The sequence below is a fragment of the Gopherus evgoodei genome, unplaced genomic scaffold (assembly GCF_007399415.2).
Source record: "Gopherus evgoodei ecotype Sinaloan lineage unplaced genomic scaffold, rGopEvg1_v1.p scaffold_61_arrow_ctg1, whole genome shotgun sequence".
Taxonomy (NCBI): domain Eukaryota; kingdom Metazoa; phylum Chordata; order Testudines; family Testudinidae; genus Gopherus; species Gopherus evgoodei.
The window spans coordinates 537,108-563,520 of record NW_022060082.1 but is presented as its reverse complement, the minus strand read 5'-3'; the positions used below and the strand labels follow the sequence as shown (position 1 = coordinate 563,520).

Here is a 26,413-nt window from a genome sequence, read left to right as displayed (position 1 = left end):
GGCATAGCCCCATCTGCACCTAACTCTCAGCTCCGACCGCTGATACACCCCCGCTCCCGCATCCCCTCGCTCCTGGGCCCAGCTTGGGCTTCGAGCTGTGCAGCCGAGCCGCGCTCCGGTCCCCTCCTGAAGTTCCTGGGCAAGGGGCGAACCAGGCAGCCGGGCCCAGCCCCTCCTGGCAGGAGCGTGTCCGCCCCATGTGTGTCTCTGCCCCCCGCCCACATGGGTCCTGCCTGCTCCGTACTGCTCCCAGCCCCACTGCCCTGCCCCTCAGGCTCCAGGGCTGGAGCAGCCTCCGAGCTGTGCTCCCAGCCATGGCCATGGCCCGTGTGCAAACCTGGGAGGGAGGAGGAATGGCGCGTGCTTGGGGAAGAGGCAGAGCCAGGGCGAGGATTTGGGGAGGGATCCAATGGGGGCAGTGAGGGGGCGGAGTCAGGGGGGTGAGTGTCCCTCCGGACTCTGCCTGTGTACCAGAGAAGAGGGCAAAATTGTTTGTTTGTCCGTGTCCCAACCAAACATTGGTCGGGACACGGGACAAACCAGCAAATAACTGGACAGTCCCGATAAAATTGGGATGTCTGGTCACCCTACATCAGGCTTCAGGTTGAGAATCATTTCCCATTCCCACTCTGTGGGAGGAGAGACTTTTAAACCCATCTCCAGTATGTTCAGGAGTTCGCTGAATGGGGATGGTTGAAATGAATTTAAACACTCAGCATTTTCCTGTGCAAATGTATAAAGACCTAGAAGAGCTGTCCAGCAGCTAAAATCAGTTCCAGTCCTTGGTGTCTCTATATCTGAGGCATGCGTGACACCTCTGTGGTGATGACAGGTCAAAAAATGCTGGATTTAATGAAAGATGAGACCATAGGAGGGGAAAGTGAATGGCAGCACCACACAGGGTCATAATACTGAGACACGAGGCTTCACTGTAAGTACTCCTGTGTTTTCCATCATTTATATCCTAAGGAACACACCCTCCCCTCCCCCTACACACTGTCACACACAACCTTCTCCCCTTGAGCCCAATCCAACCCTCCCCCTCTCCCACACACACTCCATGGGACACAGCCCCTCAGTGACTCACCCAGATGGGGGCTTGTCTCTGCATCTCCCCAACAGGGGAGCAGAGAGCCGAAAGGGCCACAGGAGACCAATGGAGCTAGGCAGGAACAGAAAAGACGTCCTCTCCCTTCTCTTGAGTCCCGTTAATCTCACCCATGGGACATTCCTGCCCCGGGTGGGCTCAAAGCACCAACCTTCCCCTCAGCAACGGAAGGTGGGAACCAGCTCTATCACACAGAAGGAGACTCCCCACCTCTGCTGCTGCCATTCAACAGCCATTAATATGGATTTGTTTTAGTTAATGCAACCCCCTCAACCCCTAATCCATCCATGAATCAAGGAGGCAAGACCCTCAGCTGGGGACCAGAGTGGCAATGGGTTAGTGTACAGGACTTATAGTAGCACTGCTAAGTGGAGCGATGCTGAGGTTGTAAATTCAAACTTCACCTAAAGCACTAGCTTTCTTTAAGCAAATGGGTTCTGCCAATCAGTCTGCCCTGCAGAAAATACAATTCCAGCTCAGAAGACACTGAGGTCTCCATGCTTTACAGAGAGCAGGGAAGATTCCACAGATCTACCAGGCTCTGCTCTCCACCAGCCACCTGTGTCAGGGAGGGGTCAGGCAGAGCCCAGAGCGCTGCCCCTGACTCCCCCTCAGTCTTTGCTCCCCAAACCAGCTGTGTGTTCACCCTCTTCGCTGTGAGACTCAAACCCTGCCTGGCTTTCTGTATGTTGATGTGGTTTTCGTCTGTCGTGTTGATGTGCATGTGAGTCCTGTGTGATTTTGGTGGATGCCTGGCATAGTTTTGGGTCCATGTGTGTATGATTTTTGCATACAGATTGTTTTTTTGCTTAGTATTCTTTTGGTATGTGGGTTTTGTGCTTTCTTGTTGTCGGCTTTTGCTGTGTTTTTTGGTGTGGATTTGTTCTTTCTATATTTTGTGTGGTTTTCCCTTTTGTGTATATGCCTCTGTGTGCTGTGTGGGTTTGTGTGGGTTTGGTTTTTGTTTATGTCTGTGTGGGCCTGTGCAGTCTGTGATTTTCTCTTTCTCTCTGTGTGTTTGTCTCTCTGTTTGTATCTTCATGTGTAAATTCACTGGAATTTTTCAAAATCTTCACAGCTTTGCCAATTTTCACTGGGAATTTTTCTCCATTAACAAATTCTAACGTGTTCCCTACCAGTTTGTGACCATTGCCCCAGGGGCACATCAGTCTCAGGGGCCTGATTTCCCATTGACCCTTCCCCCTTTTATTGGGACTGGGAACTAGCCAACCAAAAACTCCACTAAATTTTAGTAAAGGGCCAACAGTCCCTTCCACGAGCCATCCCCATGAGGGTCACCGATGGCCAGAGAAGGCAGCACAAGCTGGTCCCATGGTGTAATGGGCAGTACTCTGAATCCTGCAGTCTGAGTTCAAATGTCAGTGGGACCTTGTGTTGGTTTGTGGTAAAGCCCTGGAGCTCAAAGTGCTCAATTTTCCTGTCTCCAGTTGTTTAAGAGTGAGTCTTTTCCCTCTGTAGTTCTGCGGTTTGACCTGGTGGTTGGGATTCTTGCTGCTTCACCTGATGGCCACAAGTTTGGCCCTTGTACTTCCTGCCACATCTTTCCTCTGACCCACATGGCACTTGACGAAAGGAGTGCCAGGGCCGGGATTAATAGTCAGGGCTTGGCAGGAGGGAGATGGAGCCCAGCCTGAAGCCCCACACACGCTCCTTCCTCTGGACACCTAGAGCAAAGGCGGCTGGTGCTGACAACTCAAAGGGAAGGTTTATAAGCCACAGAGCAACTGAAGGCAGGGCAAGAGGAGGGGAGAACCATGCCTATGCATGGCCAGCAGACAGCCACAAAGACCCCCGGCCAGGCTGCTTCCTGCCATGCCAAACACCCACTGAAAGCGACCCACAGACCAGCATGCAGGGCAGCTGCTGATGCTCTGTGGCCAACATCAGAAGAAGATAGGAAAGCAGGGCCAGCCCCCTGGTGTGGCCTCTGTCTGTTCCCACTCACAGTGCTCACTTTTGCCATGGGGCAGGAGATTTTACCCCAAGAGGCTTTTCCCCAGCTGGCGAGAAGCAGAGAAACACGCAGGCTCCCAAGGCGCTATGTAGCAACCCCCTCAAGCACAGGGACAGGTGCGCTCTTGGAAGAGGGAAACTGCTCTACACACTAGCCCGGGCAGCTGCCCATTTTCTTTGGCAAGTCAGGAAGGGCAAAGGCTAGACTGGAAGCACCTGGGGCTCATGCCCCAGTCCTTGTGACACTCACCCCTGAATTCCTTCCCAGGGCTCTAGCTGAAGCCAGAGCACTGGCCTGAGTGGCCAAGAAGAGGTTCCAGCCCTGAAGAGAGCAGGACTTTCAGCACAAAGGTAAAACTGCAGCAACACAACCATGAAGAGACTTAAACCCTCAATCTCCTGATTTGAAGTCAGACATCTTATCCATTAGGCCAGGGAAGAAAAGCCCCTCCAAGCACTTCTTTAGAAAAGGCAGATACTGTGTTTCTCAGGTCTTCTACTGAGTGGGGCCGAGACTCTCTGGGCACAAGAAGTAGAGTTCCCAGTGACACGTGAGAATTAATTCTATGGAGCCAGGTGCAGGACTTTAGCAGGGAGGCTCAGGCATGGGGGATTGGGGTGCAGTGGACGGGCTGGCTGTCTAGGTGAGGAGATTTATTGACCTTCAGGTGCAGGAGAGAGGAAGAGGAGGAGGAATTGGCAGTGGCCATGAAGAAAAAAAAGGGGTGGAGGATCTTAGCAATCCTGGCTAGCTCAGTCAGTAGAGCATAAGGCTCTTAATGGGAGGGGCCAGGGTTTGAGCTGCTTTCCAGGGACTCAGCCTTTAAGTTGCCTTGTGTGCCAGGAGCCAAATGATTCCTGGTGGTGCCCAGAGCCATGTGTGGGACAGAGAGGCTGAGACTTGTGGCACTTGCTCTGCAGCAGGGATCCTGGCAGCTCAGACTCAGGGAAGGCTTCTGCACTCAGAGGTGCTGACTTTCAGAGTTCCTGGACAGTGCTCAATGCCTGCTCCACCTCAGGCCCTGTCCCCAAACCATCAAATCTCTTCCCACCCGACCCTGCCCTACTTCTTTCTCTCCTCACTCCTCCAGCACACCCCATCAATGGCCAGTGGGAGGAGCTGAAGGAGAAGAGGAGGAGCCTATCAGCCAGGGCTGCTAGCAGGTGGGAGGTGCAGGGGCAGAGATGGCTGCTGGGCACCTTTTTTTTTTCTCTCTGTTGGTTCTGCAGCCCCCATGGAGTCGCTGACTTTGCTCCTTTTGCACGCTAGAGAGAGAAGCAGAACCAGGGCTATGGCTGATCTATGGGGCACTAGGTGAGTGCCAGAGGCTTCAGGTGCTGAGAAGTGGTGTCCCAGGAATCTCTATGAAAGGAGCAGAACAGGATTTACTTGGGGTGGGGAGAGAATTGAGAGTGTCTCAGGGGGTTGTAGAGAGGTATTGCCTGGGTTAGAGAGTAGCTAAAACACAGGCCTTGCTGTGAGCAGGATTTGAACCTGCACAGAAAAACCCTATTGGATTTCAACTCCAACACCTTAACCACTCAGCCATCACAGCTGTGAGTACAAAACTGCCCCACTGCCAGAGAAACTGGTAAAGAATCACAATGCCCAGGCATGAAGCCATCTGAACTACAGAATTCCCACCGCAAACCTGGCTCCCAAAGCACAGGGGGGATTTGGGGTTTGTTCTCTTTGCTTAGCCATGTGCAGTCGCACAGAGAGCGCATTTAAAAGTCTCCCCTCCCACAGAGCGGGAATAGGAAATGATTCTCAACTTGAAGCTTGATGTGAATGAGGATGTCTGGACCACAGGGCCAGGGACTGATCTTTGCTAGAGAAACCAGTGACACACAGAACCAGGCTAAGGAAAATGTTTCCTGGAGTCAGTAACTGGAATAGCAGCAGTATTGTGCAGAGAAATGTCTCACAAGAGGAGTCAGCGCATTGGTGGTTCAGTAGCAGAAGTCACAGATACAGCGGGGGAGGTCTGTGGATCGGGAGTGAGGGGCACTGGCAGAGCAGTGAGAGGGGAGCCCAGGGCTGGGATAACAGGGGCTGTGGGTCAGGACAGGCAGTTCTGCGTGGAGTGTTCAGAGGTGCCCTGTATCTTCCCTTTCTCTGCACCGTCCCTGCTCCCAGAATGCACCAGGCCCTGGACTGAACTCTTCCCCTGCAGGTCGAGCTGGTTTCGTTTGCTGTGATCCTGTTGGATGGGCAGGGGGGGAAGTGACAGTCCCAGCCCAGAGCCAACGCCCCCCTGTCACCCAGCACCCTTGGCCCCGGATCCACCCAGCCTAGTAGAGAACTCAGCAGGGCAGGTCAGCCAGGAGCTGTGCCCTGCCAGGCTCTCAGGGGCATCTACCCTGCAGCTGGGGGATGTCCCCAGCATGGTCCATGGGAGCTCACGCACTAATGGGGTAGCGGCAGCAGCTGCGTGGTGGGTTGGGCTGGTGACCCGGGTCCATCTCCTGGGGTCGGCTGGGTTCATGCTCAGACGACTGGCCCCAGGTCACCAGCCGAGCCCCCCAGCCACGCTGCTGCTGTTAGCGCACTAGCCTGGGGTGGAAGCTGCTGGCTGGCTGGACCCTGAGGGTGAGTCAGGCACTAGGGGAAACCCTCCAGCCTGGAGATTCGTTGCCGAGATTCCTGGGAGCTGCCCATCCCCATGGCTTGTGTGGCTGTCCCCCGGGGCCCAGCAATGGCTCTGGAGGATGGCTCGCGTCACCTGGGGGGAGGTGATCCAGGCAGTGGGCAGCCGGGGGGTCTGACTTACTGATAAAATTGGTCTCTTCACTCCATGGTGCTCGGCAGCCTGGGTCCGTACCGACACCTCCCAGGAACAGGTCGGGGTTGGGTGGGGTTAGAATTTCCCTCCAAAGCGATTTTAGGATCTGATCCTGCAAGTCCCCCATGTACGCACTGCAGGATGGGTCCAGGCACCTCACTCGATCCAGTGCTGGCATGTACAAGAGAGAATTGGAAGCAGCAAATAGAGGGGTCATATAAAGAGACTAGAAATACAAGAAGTTACTTTTGAAAGGAGAAAAGAAAAAGACGACATTCCCGAGCTGTTTAATAGGGCAAACTGCCCCTTGCAGGCTGCGAAGGGAAATCTCAGGGGTTGTGTTCACCTGTTCCCAGGGCTGTGTCCTCAAGACAGATTTGTGGGAGAAAGAAAATCACCACCAAGAGAGGAGTTGGGCTCAGGGTGGATTTTTGTGCTTTGGCAGGGAATTTAGGACCTGGGACTGGAGCCTTAAAGAGAGAGCGGGTGAAGGCTCCCCTCTGCTTTCAGGCTGAAGGAATCCTGGGTTTGGTCAGTCCATCCGGGGCGTCACATCGCTCCCAGGCAAAGAGAGGAGGAGAACTCCTCTCACAATGACACATGCGGATCCTGGAGAAGAAAGAGACAAGAGACCAGCAGCAGGTGAAGGTGACTGACAAGGGGAATCCCTTGTGCATGTTACAGAACACTTGGGCAGCTGTGGCCATTCAAACACACTGAGATTTACTAACGAGCAAGGCCAGACTGCTGTGACTCGGAGAAGGGTTTAGGTGTCATAATGGACAAACAACTCAGCATGAAATCCCCGTGCGATGCTGTGGTCGTCCTTGGATGTACAGACAGGAGAACAGTGACTAGATATAGGGCACTAGTGTTATCTCTGTACAACATTGGTCAGACCAACACTGGACTTTTGCACACGGTCGTCCTGGCCACATTTTAAGTTGAAGAATGAAAAATTGGACAGGGGGGCAGAAAAGAGGAAAAAAAGCGCTGAAAAGTTGCCTTCCAGTGCGAGACAAGAGCTCAATCTGCTCAGTTTATCACAGAGAAGACCAAGAGATCACTTGATGACAATGCGTAAATCCCCTCCCAAAGAGAAAATCCTGGGTACTGAAGGGCTCTTTAACCTAGCAGCCAAGGCAGAACAAGAACCAGTGGCTGGAAGTTAATGGCAGAGAAACTAAAATGAGAAATAAGGGACACATTTGCAATCGGGTGATTAAACACTGGAACAAAGTACCCAGGGCAATGATAGATTCTCCATCCCACATAGGAGTGGCAGGAGGGGACGGGGGGAGGGGCTGAAGAAAGTGCTCTCAGGTGAGATAGAAAACCATTTCTCTCTGGTGCTTGGCTGGTGGCCTTTTTCTCATGCTCAGGGTCTCCCTGATCTCCATTGCTGAGGTCAGGAAGGAATTTCCCCCAGCTCACACTGGCAGGGATGTTGGAGTTTTTGTCATCCTCTGCGGCATGGGGCACAACTCACTTGCCAGGATCAGCTGGGTACATCTCACCAAATCAATTCCAGTGCAGGGGCCTCCAGTATTGGTACCCCTCTGCCTCTCCTATGCTCTGCCTGTGGCACACAACGGGATATTCTCCTAAGGGCTGGAATATTTTGATTTAATCCCAGTGGTTGGGCTCAGTGCAGGGGTGACTTTGTGATCTGTCACGTGCATGGGGGTTAGACAGGATTATTTAGTTGTCTTGACTGGCCTTAAAATCTAGACAAGGATGTTCTGGCTACAATGTTGCAGTGTCTGACCCGTGGTCTCTCCAGCTCCCAGGGGCCTCGTTCCAATCGAATCCCAGGCCAGGATTCAGAGACTGGCAGCTGCAGCGCAAGGCAATGGGGGCTGGTGGGAGTCACTTTGGGGCTGTCACTAGCCACAGAAAACAGAACCTCTCCCCACATCCCGACTGCTGCCCGTCAGGACATCTGGTCGTAGAGGAGCCGGGCCAGTGACCCCCGTGGAAGGAATCAGGGGGATGGAAACCCCCAGAATGGGGAGTTGTGTGTTTCAGCCATGTTGGTATCACTCAAACACATGCACTGTACCCACACGCAGAGCCAGTTCATGCTGTAAAACCCCCAGACCCATGAGAGACGTGTTAATCTCAGCACAAGTTCTGCTTTAACCCATTAGAAATAACCCTGTAATTATTGTGGCGTCTCAGTGCCAGAGGACGCCAAACCCCTGAGCTGTCAGTAGAGGGCCAGGTGTAGCGTCACTGGACACTGTCAGTGCTTCAGCAGCGAAGCCTTGTAAGTGTTGGCCCTGGTGGCTCAGACACATGGCTAGGGAAAGGGGAAGGTTACACACACCCCCAGCCGGAGCCCTCACTCCTTCCTGCACTCCAACCCCCTGCCCAGGCTGGAGCCCCTTCCTGTACCCTGAACCCCTCATTTCTGCCCTTCACACCCCTTTACAGCCCTCACCCAGTCCCACACCCCACCCCCGTTGCAGCCCAGAGCCCCTTCCCATACCCTGAACCCCTCATTCCTGCTCTTCACCCCCCTTTACAGCCCTCATCCCCTCCTGCATCCCAACTTCCTGCCCAGCCCGGAGCCCCTTTCCAGTACGCTGAACCCCTCACTCCTGGCTTTCACCCTCCGTTAGAGCCCTCACCCCCCCCTGCACCCCAACCCCCTGCCCAGCCCAGAGCTCCTTCCCATATCCTGAACCCCTCATTTCTGGCCATCACCCTCCATTAGAACCCTCACCCCCTACCGCACCACAACCCCCTGCCCAGCCCGGAGCCCCTTCCCATACCCTGAACCCCTCACTTATGGCCCTCACCCCACATTAGAACCCTCTCTCCCTCCCGCATCCCTACCTCCCGTCCCAGCCCAGAGCCCTTTCCCATACCCTGAACTCCTCATTTCTGGACTTCACCCCCAATTAGAACCCCCACCCCCTACCGCACCCCAACCCCCTGCCCAGCCCGAAGCCCCTTCCCATACCCTGAACCCCTCATTTCTGGCCGTCACCCCCCATTAGGACCCTCACCCCCTCCCGCACCCCAACCCCCTGCCCAGCCCAGAGACAGTGAGTGAGGGTGGGGAAGAGCGAGCCACTGAGGGAGGGGGAATGTAGTGAATCAGGGGTGGGGCCTCGGGCAGAGGCGGGGCCTTGGGGAAGGGGCGGGGTTAGGCTGTTTGGTTTTGTGCGGAAAGTTGGTAACCCTACTTCAGGCCTAAAGCCTGGGGTGACCTCTCCACTCCAATCTCTAGCCAAGCAAATTGGAGCCTGCAGGTTTCCAGGCCAGGTTCACTTCGTGTCTCTCATTGGAGCTGCTCTGTACTGGCTCCCTGCCCAGCTGCTGCTGCTCCCCCATAACCCCAGCCAGACCTGCAGCCAGCTGTAAGCTCTGGGAGTCACAGCCTGTTCCACATGTGGCTCTGCATCCATTCCTGGGGATTTCTCTCCGCATCCAGCTCTCTGCAGCTCCTCGCCTGCCACGCGGCCACCACTTCCCACAACAGCCCGGCCCTTTCCTGCTTCAGGACCGTTCTCCTGACCTGGCCAGAGGAAAGAGAAGTGCAGCGGGGAAGGAAATGGTGGGGATTGTAGTCCCATTCTTAGCAGATTTATCACAGTCCCAAACATAGGCTGAAAGACGCTGCAAACAGACAAAGTTCCTCTCTGCCCTATCAGATTATGAGTCCCAAGGTTTCTGGGGTCACATTGATTGCCCCCTCTTGCTTATAGAAACAGTCTTAAAGTCTGCAGCTGCCTTTTCAGCTCCTTTCTGTACCTTTAACTGCAAACTTTATATTATATCCTTTTGGTAACACCCTGATTTCCTGTATTTTTTTACCGATTCAACTCCAAAAAATCCATGAAATGTTACCAAGAAATAGAAAATTGAGAAAGTCAGTGTGTTTGTGAAAATGTTCATATTTTTTAAAGCCATCTCTTGGGTCAGTGAACCCTGATCCATGGACATTCGAGCCACACTGAAGACTGGGCATCTGAAGGGAACGTGAGACAAAGTTTCCCTCTTCCCCAGCAGCAGGCTCAGCAAAGCCAGCGTCACATGAGCTGGCAGGGACCATGTCCAGGACAGGTCTGTACATTTCCAAAACCTTGGAGACCATGGCCTGAGGCTCAGTAGGACTGACACTCTGTAGACCCGAGTTTAGGAAAAGAAAAGGGATGGACAGTGAAATGAAATGAAAAAAAATCCTCAACGTTTTAGCTTTGGGTTTAGATTTCCATTGAAAATCACAAAGGTTTCTTGAGAAATTAAAAAAATCCTTCAGCCCAGGCAGCCCGAGGTGCCGGGTTCCCTGGCAGGCCGACACCTCAGCCACCTCTTGCCTCATGGCCTAGGCTCTCAATGCTCTGCTGGTTGCCTCCTCCCTTGAAGGCCCCGAGCAAAAAGAAACAAGCACATGCCTAGCAGAAGATGGTTTTGATTCATCGACTTTTGGGTTATGGACCCAGCACGCTTCTGCTGTGTCACTCTGCTGGCTCTTTACCTACAGCCTCCAGCACCCACACTTGCCTTGCGAGCTCTAGCGCTGGCAGGCAGATGCACGGGCTGCTAGGCAGCAGCCTTGGTAACAGCAGACATATGTCTCTGTGGAACAATGGGTCAGTGTGTTTTGCTGTTAATTGAAAGGATGGTGGTTTGAGCCCACCCAGGGATGGCGGTAATCCCTTGCTCCTCAAGACCTGCTGGGCTCCCTCAAAGGCCACCTTAAACCCATCTCTCTTGGCCTCAGTGGTTTCAGCTCAGGCCTGAAGACTGTGCTGGGTGCTACTCAGAAATCCATCTCCCAACACCCATGTCAGAGGCTCAGGCTTAATCCTCAAGGCTGAACGCAAAACCTTCAGCCAGGCGTGTTTTGCTCCATTCCTGCCTCTGCCCAAGTGGCAATGGAGAAATATAGGAGTAACACCAGCTAGAAGAGGCCTCCTTCTCACTTGTCTGTAGGCTGTGACATTATTAATATCAACTGGGACCATATAGATCATTGCTGCCAACACTGTTATATATTTGCAGCAAATATTGTGCAAAAGTTGTCGTGTGAGGTGTCTGTGACAAGGTTATGATTTGCTGGTTATAATTATACTAGCTGTATGTGTGTACTATTTTTGTATCTGAAGTTATGAATATGGGCTATGTACTTGTATCTCAAATGTATTTGATTTCAAGTAGCCTCAGTGATGCATTTGGTCAGCTTCTTGAGAAAGGACTATTCTCAGTAAGTGCCCAATCAAGAAACGCTTCACTGACAATGGACTTTGGAAAATGCCAATCCACATCTGAGCTTTCCTGGGAACATTCAAACTAACATGTAAACAATGGCAACGGCCTGCAAATTGAATCATGCATGGACATGTGACCTGCCCATGTGACTCCAGACTCCATCTTGCTGCTGTGATTTTCCTAGGTCAGCCCTAGGACCAATCCTATTCAACTTATTCATAAATGATCTGGAGAAAGGGGTAAACAGTGAGGTGGCAAAGTTTGCAGATGATACTAAATTGCTCAAGATAGTTAAGACCGAAGCAGACTGCGAAGAACTTCAAAAAGATCACACAAAACTAAGTGATTGGGCAACAAAATGGCAAATGAAATTTAATGTGGATAAATGTCAAGTAATGCACATTGGAAAAACATAACCCCAACTATACATACAATATGATGGGGGCTAATTTAGCTACAACTAATCAGGAAAGAGATCTTGGAGTCATCATGGATAGTTCTCTGAAGACGTAGCAACGAATTGACACATATGACCCCAAGATGAGATCATTAATACACTAACCTGAGGAGAAGGACACCCCAACACTAGTAGGGAGAGGAAATACAAAGAGGGAAGAGGGGAGAAACCCCTACTGAACATGCATTACACCTAGCGACGGCAGCAGAACAGATTATCGGCTACACAACCCAAGAATGGGATCTGCATGTTGCTGTAGACAGATCAGTGAAAAGCTCCACTCAATTCACAGCTGCCAGCAAAAAAGTTAACATCATGTTAGTATTCATAAGGAATGGGCTGGAGAATAACACCGAACATTTGTACACAAATCAAGGGGGAAGCCTCCAGTACTCTGGGACCACCCTGCCTACTATAGCACTGCACACAGGATATTTTATATGTATCTTTGAGAACTGGGGAAGAAATGGGTCTAAAAAGAAACATTTGCTAATGAGAGAAAACCACCCGAATATGAAGAGATTTTATATTAAGTGAGAGTAATTGGACAGTGGAAGTTCAATCAACAGACAGCAATAATTCCCCTCCCACATACCCCCACACACCATTCACATGGCAGCAGGGAGCCCTTTGGGGAGGTGCTTTAAGAGGGTACGTGAGGGGAGTGTGGAGCAGGAAAACTTCCTGGCAGTGGGAAGGAGGCAGAAGCAGGGGCAGGCAGGTGACTGGCAGTTGGGGGTAGCAGTAGCCAGGACTGCGTAACCTTGTGCTGGACAGTCTCCACTGCGGACTTTTTCCTCCTGTCCCCTTCCTTGCCAGCAGAGAAAGGCCACTCCAGCCGCAGCTGTGTCTGGGGCCTCTGCAATCTGCACCCATTAAGCCCCTTCTCCTTTGGGGAATGATTCAGGACAATTTCCCAAAGAAAGGAAGAAAATTTGCTGCAGGTCAAACGGGTGTGAAAATATCCCAAATCTGAGATTGTTAAATTAACATTGGAGAATTAAAGAGAAAATGGGGCAAAATCTGAAAAGGAGACTAGAGAAAGTGTCAATAATTGCTCCAGCAGCACCGACCCCTCATGGAGCCCTTGCTGCTTTTACAGCTGAGAGGAAACTTCCTCTCTCTGATGTCTGGCCATGCTGGAACTGGTGACCCAGTGAAGCTGACTTGAGGCTGATGCAAGGTAAGCAAAGCTGAACCAGCTGCCCAGGGTACAGGGTTGGAAGTCAGAATGGGGGGTGGGCCTGGGTTCCCCTACATCAGTGGTTCTCAACCAAGGGTACATGTACCCCGACGGTACGCAGAGAACTTCCATCAGCACATCTAGTTAATTGCCTCATTTTAGCACAGGCTACAGAAAAAGCACCAGCAAAATCTGTACGAACTGACATCCCTGCACAGAGAGTGGCTCGTACACATGGCTCTGTGCCCCAGGCACTGACAGGGGAGCGCAGGGCTCACACCCCTGGGGTGTATGGATAATTCTCAGGTACAAGGAGACGGTTCCCAGCCACGCGCAGTCCCTGGGCACGGGGACAGGCAGCTGTTTCCAGATCGAACACTCGGGGCCCAAAAGTGACCTGCTGCCTGACACCAGCTCCTGGACTTGCCTCTTCGGTAGGAGACCCCCCAGCCCCTCCCCCACTCTACTCCCTAATCTCCTCTCCACTCCCCTCCCCGAGCTGGGGGAGAACCCAGGAGTCCTGGCTCCCAGCCCTGCCCCTCCCCTACTCTAACCCCTAGCTCCCCCTCCCCCAAGCTGGGGGGAGAACCCAGGAGCCCTGGCTCCCAGCCCTGCCCCTCCCCCAATCTAACCCCTAGCCCCCCCCTCCCCCGAGCTGGGGGGAGAACCTAGGAGTCCTGGCTCCCAGCCCTGCCCATCTCCGTATTTCCATAGGGCTCCACCCAACACCTCTCCCCCCGAGCGGGGCAGCCCCGCGGGGCACATCGGGGCGCGCACAGACGAGGCCGGGGGGGAAGCAGGCACCCCGCAGCCCCCACCGCACTGGGGGGCGCCGCGCTGCGGGGGGCGGGGCCAGGCCGAGACCCCGGGACACGAGAGTCCGTGTCAGGAGCCGGAGCTTGGGGAGGGCGGGGCCGGGGATCTCTCGGGGCGGGGCGGGAGGTGTGCGATTGACCCAGGAACCCGCCCCCTCCTGGGCTCGAGAGGACGGAGCGCCCCGGGGCAGGCTGGGAGTTATAGTTCCTGGCTCGTCTCAGAGCGGAACTGACGAGCCGCTGCTCAGGCAACGCGCCCCCTCCCGGTGCACACTGGGAAGCGTAGTTCTCCCTCACACGCAGCCGCTATTGGAGGAGGGGCCGTAGCTCGTCAGTTCGCCCCGCCCGGCTCCCTGATTGGCGGAGAGAGCGCGGGACAGAGACTCGGCGCGTTGGGGAGCCGGCCTGGTTCTCTCCTCCCGAGGCTTCGCTGCCCCCGCCACTTCCCGACGGGGAGCGGGTGGGGGGCACAAGTGGGACCCGCCCCGGCGCTGCTGGGGGGACGCGGGCTCGGGGGCGGCCGGCGGGCGGGGCCGAGCCGAGGGGCGCTGAGGCGGGACGGGGAGTGGCGGCTCCGCACGCCGGGGCCGAGGGCTGAGACACCAAGTTCCAGGCGCCAGGCCCAGCCCCTGCCCCGGGAGCAGCCCGGGCCCGTGGTAGCAGGGTAGGGGGGGGCACAGGGCAGAGGCAGCGTGGAGTGAAAGGGTTTCACCCCCCCCCGGACCTGGGGGGTAACGGGGGGGCGGGGCTGAGCTGTCTGGGAGCAGCCCCACAAGCGGCAGCCTGGGGCCGTGGGGCTTTCAGCCTCCCCCAACCTGCCGTCCGGTGTCCCCCCGCCGCTGTGACTCTCCTGCCAGCCCCGCACCCTTCTCTCCCTCTGTAGGGCCCCAACAGCCCCTTCAACCCCCCAACCTGCCCCCCAGTGTCCCCCCCCCACTGTGACTGTCCTGCCAGCCCCGACCCCTCCTCTCCCTCTGTAGGGCCCCAACAGCCCCTTCAAGCCCCCAACCTGCCCCCCAGTTTCCCCCCCCCCGCTGTGACTCTCCTGCCAGCACCGCCCCCTCCTCCCCCTCTGTAGGGCCCCAACTGCCCCTTCAAGCCCCGCAACCTGCCCCCCAGTGTCCTACCCCATGCTGTGACTGTCCTGCCAGCCCCGCCCCTCCTCTCCCTCTGTAGGGCCCCAACAGCCCCTTTCAACCGCCCAACCTCACCCCCAGTGTCCGCCCCTGTCATAACTTAGTCCCAGATTTGGACCTTAGCGTCCAAAATATGGGGGTTAGCATGAAAACCTCCAAGCTTAGTTACCAGCTTGGACCTAGTAGTGCTGCCACCATCCAAAATATTAGAGTGTTTTGGGGCACTCTGGTCCCCCTGAAAAACCTTCCCTGGGGACCCCAAGACCCAAATCCCTTGAATCTCACAACAAAGGGAAATAAACCTTTTCCCTTCCCCCCCTCCAGGTGCTCCTGGAGAGATACACAGAATGCAACCTCCGTGAATCTAAGCAGAGGGAGTCCACCCACACTAATTCCAGTCCTGGAACAAAAACACTTCCCTCTTCACCCAGAGAGAATGCAAAATCAGGCCAGCAAATCCAACACACCCAGATTTCCCCCCTGACGTCTTCCTCCCACCAACTCCCTGCTGAGCACAGACTCAATTTCCCTGAAGTTTCCCACTAAAGAAAAACTCCAACAGGTCTTAAAAAGAAAGCTTTATATAAAAAGAAAGAAAAATACATAAAAATGGTCTCTCTGTATTAAGGTGACGAATACAGGGTCAATTGCTTAAAAGAATATTGAATAAACAGCCTTATTCAAACAGAATACAATTTAAGGCACTCCAGCAACTATATTCATGTAAATACAAAAAAAAACCATATAAATCCTATCTGATCTTTCTGTACTTACAACTGGGAAACAGAAGATTAGAAAGCAGAAAATAGAAATCACTCCTCATCTGAGAGAGCATACAGGCAGAAAGACAAAGACTCAGACACAACTTTCCCTCCACCCAGAGTTGAAAAAATCCGGTTTCCTGATTGGTCCTCTGGTCAGGTGCTTCAGGTTACCTTTTTTTCAGGTGAAAGAGACATTAACCCTTAGCTATCTGTTTATGACACGCCCCCAAAATTGCAGACAGTGGGGAAGCTCACTGGCGGCGATTTCCTTCTAGAACTTTAAAATAAACAGATTACTACAACCCATGCACCTTTACATATACTACTAAGTATATGACTAACAGATTTCTACATTTTAAGAACACTTTTTAACTACTAGATTCTGGGAAACTCTCACAGTAGAGTGCATCCGCTACTTTGTTAGAAGCTCCTGTGATGTGCTGAATTTCAAAATCAAAATCTTGGAGAGCTAAACTCCAATGAAGAAGTTTCTTGTTGTTCCCCTTGGCAGTATGGAGCCACTTTATTGCAGCATGGTCAGTTTGTAGTTGGAACCGCCGTCCCCAAACATATGGCGTAGCTTTTCCAGGGCGTACACAATGGCATAGCATTCCTTTTCACTGACTGACCAGTGACTTTCCCTCTCAGACAGTTTCTTGCTGAGAAACACGACAGGATGGAAGTTGAGATCTGTTGCTTCCTGCATGAGCACTGCTCCTATACCAAGCTCAGATGCATCTGTGGTTACTAGGAATGGCTTGTCAAAATCCGGGGCCCTGAGCACAGGGTCAGACATGAGCATCGCCTTAAGCTGGGTAAAGGCCTTTTGACACTCATCAGTCCACTTAACGGCATTTGGCTGGGTCTTTTTGGTCAGGTCGGTCAGTGGGGTGGCGATTTGGCTGTAGTGTGGTACAAATCACCTGTAGTATCCGGCCAAGCCTAAGAAGGATTGGACCTGTTTCTTTGACCTTGGGACAGGCCACTTTTGGATAGCATCCACCTTGGCCTGTAGGGGGTTTATGGTTCCTCGACCCACCTGGTGTCCCAGGTAAGTCACTCTGTTTTGGCCTATTTGACACTTTTTGGCCTTAACAGTTAGTCCAGCCTGTCTGATGCACTCAAAGTCCTTTTCCAGGTGTAGTAGGTGTTCGGGCCAGGAGTCCAAAGAAATGGCCACATCATCGAGGTAGGCAACTGCATATTCTCCCAGTCCTGCTAGTAGACCATCTACCAGCCTCTGGAAGGTGGCGGGTGCATTTTGAAGGCCGAAAGGAAGGACATTGAATTCATACACCCCCACATGGGAGAAGAATGCTGACCTCTCCTTGGCAGGTTCATCTAGCGGTACTTGCCAGTACCCCTTGGTTAAGTCTATTGTAGAGATGAACTGGGCACGTCCCAACTTTTCCAATAGCTCATCGGTGCATGGCATTGGATAGTTGTCCGGACGAGTTACCGCATTTAGCTTATGGTAGTCCACGCAAAAGCGTATTTCCCCATCTGGTTTGGGTACCAGAACCACTGGAGATGCCCATGCACTGGTAGATGTGCGGATTATACCCATCTGTAGCATGTTCTGGATCTCCCATTCTATAGCAGCTTGGGCATGAGGAGACACCCGGTACGGCGTGGTTCTAATGGGGTGAGCATTACCTGTGTCAATGGAGTGGTATTCCCGTTCAGTCCGTCCTGGGGTGGCTGAGAACAATAGGGAAAAGCTAGTGCACAGCTCCTTGATTTGTCGCCGCTGCAGATGTTCCAGGGTGGTTGAGAGGTTCACCTCTTCCACGCCACCATTTTTTTTCCCGTCGTAGTAGACACCGTCAGGCCAGTCAGCATCATCTCCCTGGACTGTAAACTGACAAACCTGTAAGTCTCTGGAATAGAAAGGCTTGAGAGAATTAACATGGTAAACTCTAGGTTTTAGAGAGGAATTGGGAAATGCTATGAGGTAATTCACAGTTCCCAGGCGCTCTTGGACCATGAATGGCCCTTCCCATGATGCTTCCATCTTATGGGCCTGTTGCGCCTTCAAGACCATAATCTGGTCTCCTACCTTGAAGGAACGTTCTCCGGTATGTTTGTCATACCAGGCCTTTTGCTCTTCCTGAGCATCCTTTAGGTTCTCTCTAGCAAGGGCTAAAGAGTGTCGGAGCGTGCTTTGTAGGTTGCTTACAAAGTCCAGAATGTTAGTTCCTGGAGAAGGCGTAAACCCCTCCCATTGCTGCTTCACCAACTGTAATGGTCCCTTAACCTCGTGACCATACACAAGTTCAAACGGTGAAAACCCTAAACTGGGATGTGGTACAGCCCTGTAGGCAAACAGCAACTGCTGCAACACTAGGTCCCAATTATTGGAGTATTCGTTGATGAATTTTCGTATCATGGCCCCCAAAGTTCCATTAAACCTTTCCACCAGGCCATTGGTTTGATGGTGGTACGGGGTGGCAACCAAGTGATTCACCCCATGAGTTTCCCACAGTTTTTCCATGGTCCCTGCCAGGAAATTAGACCCTGAATCTGTAAGGATGTCTGAGGGCCAACCTACCCTGGCAAAGATGTCTGTTAGGGCCAGGCACACAGTGTTAGCCTTGGTGTTGCCTAGAGCTACAGCTTCAGGCCATTGGGTAGCAAAGTCCACGAAAGTCAGTATATACTGCTTTCGTCTGGGTGTCTTTTTTGGGAAAGGACCCAGAATATCCACAGCTACTCGCTGAAATGGGACCTCAATTATGGGGAGTGGCTGGAGAGGGGCCTTGACCTGGTCTTGGGGTTTTCCCACTCTTTGGCATACCTCACAAGACCGGACATACTTGGCAACGTCCTTGCCAATCCCCTCCCAGTGGAAGGACTTCCCCAACCGGTCCTTGGTTCTGTTCACCCCAGCATGGCCACTGGGATGATCATGGGCTAAGCTTAAGAGCTTCCCCCGGTACTTAGTTGGAACCACCAACTGTTTTTGCGGCTGCCATTCTTCCCGGTGTCCACCAGAAAGAATCTCCTTGTATAAAAGTCCTTGGTCTATAACAAACCGGGATCGATTAGAAGAGCTGAGAGGCGGTGGGGTGTTCTGTGCCGCCACCCAAGCTTTTTGAAGGCTGTCATCAACTTCCTGCTCAGTCTGGAACTGTTCCCTTGAGGCTGGGGCCACCAGTTCTTGCTCAGACTGTGGACTTGAGCTTGGTCCCACTGGAAGCAATGTAGGTGATGGGGTTGTTTCCGTTGCTGGTGAACCGCCCTCTGCTGGTGCACGTTAGGGTATTTCAGGCTCTGGCAGAGCCTTTTGGGTATGGCTGTCTGTTGCTTCTGTCAGTTTTGGCTCGCTGGTGCCCTCTGGCATTGAGTTTGAAGATGTGGTTGCACTTGCTGTTGCTGGTTGCTGTTCCAGTTCCGGGCCTGGGACTAGAGGTGCTGTGGCTGTTTCAGTGGTTAGCATGGTATCCGGGTCCACTACCTCTGTCTGGGTCTCTTGTAACACAGACGGGGCCTCTGTGGACAGCTCAGGAACAGGAATGGGTCTGGAAGCTTGCCTGGTTTGGCTACGTGTAACCATTCCCACTCTCTTGGCCCGCTTCACCTGGTTGGCTAAGTCTTCCCCCAGTAGCATGGGGATAAGATAATTGTCATAGACTGCAAAAGTCCACATTCCTGACCAGCCTTTGTACTGGACAGGCAGTTCAGCTGTAGGCAAGTCTACAGCTTGTGACATGAAGGGTTAAATTGTAACTTTGGCCTTTGGGTTGATGAATTTGGGGTCAACGAAGGATTGATGGATAGCTGACACTTGTGCCCCCGTGTCTCTCCACACAGTAACCTTCTTTCCGCCCACTCTCAAATTTTCCCTTCGCTCCAAGGGTATTTGAGAGGCATCCAGGCCTGGGGATCTTTGGTGTGATGGTGGTGTAATGAATTGCACTCGCATGGTGTTCTTTGGACAGTTGGCCTTGATATGTCCCAGTTCATTACACTTAAAGCATCTTCCATCTGATGGGTCACTGGGCCGAGGTGAGTTACTGGAGACTGGTGAGGTGGAAGAATAGGGCGTCTGTGGCTTTACTTGGGTTGTATGTGGGGTCTTTGGCTGTCCTCGGTTGTAGGGTTTATGGTCGGTGTGCCCCCTGGGGTATTCGTTCCCCTTGACCATAGCTTTCTTGCTTTCTGCCACTTCTATCCATTTGGCTCCAATCTCCCCCTCCTCAGCGAGATTTTTGGGTTTTCCATCTTGTATGTACCGTGTGATGTCCTCAGGAACACCATCCAAGAACTGCTCCATTTGTATGAGGAGGTGCAGTTCTTCCAAGGTTTTAACATTGTGTCCTGATATCCAGGCCTCATAATTTTTCCCAACGTAGTAGGCGTGTTTGGGAAATGACACATCTGGTTTCTACTTTTGGGTTCTGAAAAGCCGACGGGCATGATCCAGGGTTATCCCCATTCTGTATCTGGCCTTGGTTTGAAAAAGTTTATAGTAGTTAAGGTTCTCCTTAGGCATTTCAGCTGCCACCTCTGCTAAAGGTCCACTGAGCTGTGGCCTCAATTCTACCATGTACTGGTCTTCAGGGATGCGGTACCCAAGACAGGCTCTTTCAAAATTTTCCAAGAAGGCCTTGGTGTCATCACCTGCCTTGTAGGTGGGAGATTTTCTGTGATGTGGAACCATAATTGGCGAAGGGTTGTTAGGATTGGCTGGCGCATGCAGTCCAGCTTGCGCTAAGTCCAGTTCATGTTTTCTCTGTTTTTCCTTCTCTTCATTTTCTTTTTGTTGTTTTTCCATGTCTCGGCGGTGGACCACCTCTTCTTCTTCTAGTTTTCTGTGGTGGGAGGCATTTTTGGCTTCTTGTTCTCTTTTATGGGCTGCCTGTTTGATCTGTTCTTCTCTTTCTTTCATCTCCATCTCTTTTTGTTTTATTTCTAGTTCCTGTTTGTGTTTTTCCATCTCTCGCCTGTGTTCGGCTTTTTTGATTTGTTCTTCGGCCTCAGTTTTTGCCTTAGAAGTCATGGTTCCTGTTTTCTTGTGTTGGGGTGCCCTCCGCTGTTTATCTTCTGAACTGAAGGCTCTGTTGCCTCCTGGGGTCTGCCTAGCAACAGTGCCTTTTTCCCTTTTTTTTTCTCTAGCTAATGTTCAATGTAAAGTAACCAGAAAAACCACTTTATTTGCATGTATATAGTGCTGGTACTTGCCTCCTAATGGGAGGGCTATTGTCTGACAAAAGACCCGAAATACTCTCTTTAATGGCTGCTTGCTTAATATGCAAGCCACAGCTGCCAGAGGGAGTAGAAAAAAAAATCTCTCTGGTTCCCTTTTAAAACCAAACTGTTTCTCTCTGCTAAAAAGCCCCTAGCAGAGAAAAGAAAAATATAATATTTCTACTGGCTTCTGGATTCTATCTCACCACTGCATACCATGTCATAACTTAGTCCCAGATTCGGACTTTAGCGTCCAAAATATTGGGGTTAGCATGAAAACCTCCAAGCTTAGTTACCAGCTTGGACCTGGTAGTGCTGCCACCACCCAAAAAATTAGAGTGTTTTGGGGCACTCTGGTCCCCCTGAAAAACCTTCCCTGGGGACCCCAAAACCCAAATCCCTTGAGTCTCACAACAAAGGGAAATAAACCTTTTCCCTTCCCCCCCTCCAGGTGCTCCTGGAGAGATACACAGAAGCAACCTCTGTGAATCCAAGCAGAGGGAGTCCACCCTCCCTAATTCCAGTCCTGGAACAAAAACACTTCTCTCTTCACCCAGAGGGAATGCAAAATCAGGCCAGCAAATCCAACACACCCAGATTTCCCCCCTGACTTCTTCGTCCCACCAACTCCCTGCTGAGCACAGACTCAATTTCCCTGAAGTTTCCCACTAAAGAAAAACTCCAATAGGTCTTAAAAAGAAAGCTTTATATAAAAAGAAAGAAAAATACATAAAAATGGTCTCTCTGTATTAAGGTGACAAATACAGGGTCAATTGCTTAAAAGAATATTGAATAAACAGCCTTATTCAAACAGAATACAATTTAAGGCACTCCAGCAACTATATTCATGTAAATAAAAAAAAACATATAAATCCTATCTGATCTTTCTGTACTTACAGCTGGGAAACAGAAGATTAGAAAGCAGAAAATAGAAATCACTCCTCATCTGAGAGAGCATACAGGCAGAAAGACAAAGACTCAGACACAACTTTCCCTCCACCCAGAGTTGAAAAAATCCGGTTTCCTGATTGGTCCTCTGGTCAGGTGCTTCAGGTTACCTTTTTTTCAGGTGAAAGAGACATTAACCCTTAGCTATCTGTTTATGACAGCCCCCCACTGTGACTGTCCTGCCAGCCCCGCCCCCTCTTCTCCCTCTGTAGGACCCCTGCAGCACCTTCAACCTCCCCAACCTGCGCCCCCAGTGTCCCCCCCATTCGCTGTGACTGTCCTGCCAGCCCCGCCCCCTCCTCCCCCTCTGTAGGGCCCCAACAGCCCCTTCAACCCCCCTAACATGCCCCCAGTGTCCCCCCCCGCTGTGACTGTCCTGCCAGCCCCGCCCCCTCCTCTCCCTCTGTAGGGCCCCTGCAGCCCCTTCAACCCCTCAACCTGCCCCCCAGTGTCCCCCCCCGCTGTGACTGTCCTGCCAGCCCCGCCCCCTCCTCTCCCTCTCTTGGGCCCCTGAAGCCCCTGAAGCCCCCCCAACCTACCCCCCAGTATCCCCCCCGCACTGTGACTCTCCTGCCAGCCTTGCCCCCTCCTCCCCCTCTGTAGGGCCCCAACAGCCCCTTCAAGCCCCCAACCTGCCCCCCAGTGTCCCCCCCGCTGTGACTCTCCTGCCAGCCCTGCCCCTCCTCCCCTTCTGTAGGGCCCCACCTGCACCTTCAACCCCCCCAACTTGGCCCCCAGTTTCCCCCCCGTCCGCTGTGACTCCTGCCAGCACCGCCCCCTCCTCTCCCTCTGTAGGGCCCCAACAGCCCCTTCAACCCTCCCAACCTGCCCCCCAGTGTCCCCCCCCGCTGTGACTGTCCTGCCCTCACCGCCCCCTCCTCCCCCTCTGTAGGGCCCCACCCGCCCCTTCAACCCCTCCAACCTGCCCCCCAGTGTCCCCCCATCCGCTGTGACTCCTGCCAGCCCTGCCCCCTCCTCTCCCTCTGTAGGGCCCCAACAGCCCCTTCAACCCCCCAACCTGCCCCCCAGTGTCCCCCCATCCGCTGTGACTGTCCTGCCAGCCCCGCCCCCTCCTCTCCCTCTGTAGGGCCCCAACAGCCCCTTCAACCCCCCAACCTGCCCCCCAGTGTCCCCCCCCGCTGTGACTCTCCTGCCAGCCCCGCCCCCTCTTCTCCCTCTGTAGTGCCCCAACAGCCCCTTCAACCCCCCAACCTGCCCCCCAGGTTCCCTCCCGCTGTGACTCTCCTGCCAGCACCGCCCCCTCCTCTCCCTCTGTAGGGCCCCAACAGCCCCTTCAACCCCCCAACCTGCCCCCCAGTGTCCCCCCCGCTGTGACTGTCCTGCCAGCCCCGCCCCCTCCTCTCCCTCTGTAGGGCCCCAACAACCCCTTCAACCCCCCCAACCTGCCCCCGGTGTCCCCCCCGCTGTGACTGTCCTGCCACCCCCACCCCCTCCTCCCCCTCTCTTGGGCCCCAACAGCCCCTTCAACCCCACAACCTGCCCCCCAGTGTCCCCCCCCCTGTGACTCTCCTGCCAGCACCGCCCCCTCCTCTCACTCTGCAGGACCCCAACAGCCCCTTCAACCCCCCAACCTGCCCCCCAGTGTCCCCCCCCGCTGTGACTGTCCTGCCAGCCCCGCCCCCTCCTCTCCCTCTGTAGGGCCCCTGCAGCCCCTTCAACCTCCCAACCTGCCCCTCAGTGTCCCCCCCCGCTGTGACTCTCCTGCCAACACCGCCCCCTCCTCTCCCTCTGTAGAGCCCCAACAGCCCCTTCAATCCCCCAACCTGTCCCCGAGTGTCCCCCCCCCCCGCTGTGACTCTCCTGCTAGCCCTGCCCCCTCCTCTCCCTCTGTAGGGCCCCAACAGCCCCTTCAACCCCCCAACCTGCCCCCCAGTGTCCCCCCCGTTGTGACTCTGCTGCCAGCCCTGCCCCCTCCTCCCCCTCTGTAGGGCCCCAGCAGCCCCTTCAAGCCCCCAACCTACCCCCCAGTGTCCCCCCCGCTGTGACTCTCCTGCCAGTCCTGCCCCCTCCTCTCCCTCTGTAGGGCCCCAACAACCCCTTCAACCCCCCAACCTGCCCCCCAGTGTACGCTCCGTCCGCTGTGACTCTCCTGCCAGCCCCACCCGCTCCTCCCACTCTGTAGGGCCCCTGCAGCCCCTTCAAGCCCCCCAATGCCCTCCAGTGTCCCCTCATCTGTCGTGACCCTCTCGCTAGCCCCACCCCCATCTGTGGGGATCTCTCAGCCCTCAGCGTCCCCTCCCCCATCGTTTACACTCTACCTGGCCTTTCCCTTCGCTCCGACCTCCTACTCCTCCTCCGTCCTCAGCACCCCGACACTGACCTCCTCTCGCCCCACCCCCCACATCCTCCTTCCCGTCCTCAGCACGCCGCCCCTCCCTTCTTCCTCCTCCCCCCCCTCCCCGTCCTCTGCGCCCCACCCCTAATTGCCTCCAACCCATTTCTCATTGCCTGGCCCCACTTTCCCATCCTCCCACTCCCCCAGTCCATCCCCAGGGTGTGAGGTTCCTCATCTTCAATCTCTGCTACACCCAAACCTGCCAGGTTCCCCTTTTCAACCACTGTGGGGTCGTCCAACCACCGACACCCATCCACTCTGGGCTCTCCTAATCCCACATTCCCACAATGCTCCTTGGTAACGCCAGTCTCCTCTCTCCCTAATCCCCCTATTCCCTTCCCTTAGATCCTCCTGGACACCCCAACCCACAGTCAGGCCCCCACATACATATCAGTCACTCATTCACATGCTGAGCTAGTTCTTCAGGGACCCCCACAGCCCAGCAAACCTCTCCTTCCATGAGCCCCATGGACCTGTGGCCGGGAAGGTGAGGAAGCTCGCACTTTGGCTGGGCTGGGGTGGGTGTTAATCCTTTCCTGTCTTGTGTGTGCTGTGCCCACAAAGAGGGCCAGCTTTAGGAAGTGCGGGGCCCAATTCGAACATTTTCGGTGGGGCCCTGGCAGGGATGACTTTAAAAAAAAAGTGGAAAAAAAAGCCTTTCATTTCTGTCATGTATTATTTACTTTCCATAACTATATGAATAATAAAAGTATATATTATATACATTGCATCATATATGCTGTTGATTGGCTATTAATGACCGCCATTTCACATGTGTGGGTCCCAACTGCTCCCTGCCCCCCTCATTGAAGCAGGTTTACTGGGTTACTGCCCTGGAAACTGCAGGGCAGCAGTGGACATGGGGCTGACTGGAGGTAGGGTCTGGCTGCAGGCAGGACAAGTGGTGGGGGGCTGGTTGGAGACAGGGGGTGTGGGATGGGCTGACTTCAGGCAGGGCCACAGGGGAGTGTAACAGGGTTTTGCAGGGCTGGAGACAGAGAAGTGCAAGACTGGCTGGCTTCAGGCAGTGTACACAGAGCAGAGGCGCTGCTGGGGCAACCGCACATGCCACCACAAGTCAGGGTGAGTACTCTCACAGCCCGCTAAACCACTAGCTTTTAGAGGAAATGGAATTGAACCGATTGACAGCCCGAGATGGATCATGGGAACCGGGGACATAGGCAGCAAAACCAGCCCCTTGACCAGGGAGTCGCTTCGCTGCGGGCAATGCACTGTGGGTATGCAAATAAGATGCTCCGGCCGTCTCCGGGGCTCAAAGGAGTCTTTTCTCCGGGCTGCCTCTGCTCCTTCCCCAGCTGGGCGGAGATTGGGATGCGGCGGGGGTGGGGAAGCTGCTCTCCTGAGACAGTCCCGCTGATGGCCAGGCGCATGGAGGACGGAGCCCGGATGAGAAGCCAGAGGGCACTTGGCCCACAGCTCAAATCCGGAGCAAGAGCACACACTTTGCAAAGGAACAGGAGCCGGGATCTCCGACATGAGATTCTATCTGCCAGCTGGGGTGTGACCCTGCGTTGTACCTGCTGCTTGGTCTGCCTCTGCTGCAAAGTAGCTGGCCTCAGATCCCTGGGGTTCGCTGAGCTGCAGCTCACCTTGATACACGGGAACAGCTTAAAAATCATGGACTATCAGGGTTGGAAGGGACATCAGGAGGTCATCTAGTCCAACCCAATGCCCAACTAAATCATCCCAGCCAGGGCTTTGTCAAGCCTGACCTTAAAAACCTCTAAGGAAAGAGATTCTACAACCTCCCTAGGGAACCCATTCCAGTGCTTCACCATCCTCCTCGTGAAAAAGGGTTTTCCTAATATCCAACCTAAACTTTCCTCACCGCAACTTGGGACCATTGCTCCTTTTGTTCTATCATCTGGTACCACTGAGAACAGTCTAGATCCATCCTCTTTGGAAACCCCGTTCAGGTAGTTGAAAGCAGCGATCAATCCCCCCTCGTTCTTCTCTTCTGTAGACTAAACAATCCCAGTTCCCTCAGCCTCTCCTCATAAGTCATGTCTTCCAGTCCCCTAATCATTTTTGTTGCCCTAGGCTGCACTTTTTTCAGTTTTTCCACATCCTTCTTGGAGTGTGGGGCCCAAAACTGGACACGGTACTCCAGATGAGGCCTCACCAATGTCATATAGAAGGGAACGATCACGTCCCTCGATCTGCTGGCAATGCCCCTACGTATACAGTCCAAAATGCCATTAGCCTTCTTGGAAACAAGGGCACACTGTCGACTCATATCCCGCTTTTCGTCCACTGTAACACCTAGGTCCTTTTCTGCAGAACTGCTGCTAGCCATTCGGTCCCTAGTCTGGAGCAGTGTATGGGATTCTTTCGTCCTAAGTGTAGGACTGGGCACTTGTCCTTGTTGAACCTCATCAGGTTTCTTTCAGCCCAATCCTGTAATTTGTCTAGGTCCCTCTGTATCCTATCCCTACTTTCCAGCGTATCGACC

At 53.7% G+C, this 26,413-nt stretch overlaps 1 long non-coding RNA gene and 1 other non-coding gene across 2 annotated transcripts in view; one reads left to right on the top strand and one right to left on the bottom strand.

Annotated features, from left to right (window-relative positions):
- LOC115643514 overlaps positions 1-26,413 on the top strand; it is a 308,917-nt gene that overhangs the window by 123,436 nt on the left and 159,068 nt on the right. The gene's annotated exons all lie outside the window — the stretch shown is intronic.
- Positions 4,557-4,638, bottom strand: TRNAS-UGA. Its single transcript has one exon. It is a non-coding gene; the product is annotated as a tRNA-Ser (tRNA).